The sequence below is a fragment of the Cynara cardunculus genome, unplaced genomic scaffold (genome assembly GCF_001531365.2).
Source record: "Cynara cardunculus var. scolymus isolate 2C unplaced genomic scaffold, CcrdV1 Un_Scaffold_1596, whole genome shotgun sequence".
NCBI classification, from domain to species: domain Eukaryota; kingdom Viridiplantae; phylum Streptophyta; class Magnoliopsida; order Asterales; family Asteraceae; genus Cynara; species Cynara cardunculus.
Window position 1 is genome coordinate 5366 of NW_020200810.1, and position 2128 is coordinate 7493.

Here is a 2128-nt window from a genome sequence, read left to right on the forward strand (position 1 = left end):
GGTCCTAATAAACATCAACTTATTTGATAATTTTACATCTTTTCTTATTTTATTTATTCGTTTTAGTTTCCTAAAGTTCCAYAAATTGAGTCTTTTTATTTTTATTTTTGCACTTTTTTCATATTGGAACTGAATTGATGTGATAAACATGTTTACTTCTTGGGTATGTGCTAATTTTTAGGAAAAAGCTGTGTAAATAGGTGATTTAGCAGAAGTATGCTACAACATGTGCTGCAAGATGATTCCAGGGGCATTTTGGATAATAGTACGGAGGATCTTTTGATATCTTATCCACCTTTTTACAGCTCATCTCCTGCATATTTAAAGATTTCATAGTACAAGGATAAAATATTCTATTTGTACTATCTTTTGAATAATATGGCTTTATCTTTTTGATAATGTAAAAAATTGTATGTTAGCTTTAACTTTTGGTCCTTGTGTCCCCTTTTTCTACAACATAACGGATGAGATGCATGGCATTTTAAAGCAAACAATTTAGAAGTTAACCTGGTTTTGAAATTGTTGAAATTGTAATGTGGAAGTATCTTTACATTCTCTCTAAATTCAAAAAAWTTTCTATGATTTTTGTAATTCTCTTTAGCATTTATTTCTTTTACTTTCTTTTCTTTTCTTGTACTTTACTTTCTATTAGTATGCTTTATTATTTATGCAATTTAATTTTATTATTTCAAGTATGGTAGGCTAAAAATATAAATGGGGTGTTGGGTGATGTTTAGAGAAACACCGATTCCTTTTGTTGAAAATTAAATACYAAGTCTTTCCAACTACGTCATTCAAGTTTATATTGCAAAAATATCATCTATGGACAAGTTGATCACTTGTTTAAAAATGTTAAAGGGTGTTGGATTTAGAGATAAACCAACAAGCACACGTCAACTTGAATCATATGGAAGTAGGCTCGAGAAAGCTACTTAAAATCGAGGAGACTCGTTTTCACTCAATTTAGCTTATATAAGGAATAATTTGAGCCAATGTCGAGACTCCAACATTTCATAGAGATATAAAGGCTTAATCTCTGATTGTACGTCATTCTACATCTCGAGAGTACCTTAAAGAAGCTATTAGTCGTAAGGACAAGCTATTTATAAAGCATGTTATAGAACCATGTTGTAGCATGCTGTCTACTAAAAAATCGGTTGAATATCTTAATAAATCCCTACACCCTAAGCTCTTTTTGATTACTTTAGAAGATATGTTTAGAGCATGTGTAATTGATTTTGGAGGATCATGGGATAGATATTTGGCTCTGGTGGAATTTGAGTACAACAATAGTTACCATTCAAGTATTCAGGCAGCACCTTTCGAGGTTCTGTATGGACGCAAATGTCGAACTCCTTTGTGTTGGAATGAAATAGGTGAAAAACAGTTGGCTGGACCTGAGTTAGTTCAACAAACTGCAGATAAAATTGGAGTAATACGGGAACGGATGAAAGCGACACAAGATAGACAAAGAAGTTATGTAGATAAACGTCGGAGGCCGATTGAATTCCAAGAAGGTGATAGAGTGATGTTAAATGTATCACCTGGAAAGGAGTGGTATGTTTTGGAAAAAGAGGAAAATTAAGTCCAAGATATGTTGGACCATTCCCTATTATTGGAAGGGTTGGGGGAGTGGCTTACAAATTAGAACTTCCTTTGGAATTAAGTGGGATCCATGACACATTTCATATGTCGAATTTAAGGAAGTGTCTAATAAGTCTTGATGTGGCAGTACCGTTACCTGAAATTAAGGTAGATGAAAAGTTATGCTATGAAGAAACCCTTGAACAGATTACTGACTACAAGGTGAAGAAACTACGAAACAAAGAGATTGGGTTAGTAAAGGTTCAGTGGCGTTATCACAAAGGACAAGACACCACATGGGAATCGGAGTCTGAAATGCGGATAAAGTATCCCTACCTTTTTGCTTAAATGGAATTCCGGGACGGAATTCTTTTAAGGAGGGAATGTTGTAATATTCGAGTTATAAGTTTCGAATTAACATTTTGGAATTTATATATATATATATATATATATATATATATATATAGGATTGTGTGAGTGAGAGGTGTTAGCCGACTTTTGTTAAAAAGTGGCCATACACTTGCTATAAATAGCAAGTGTACGT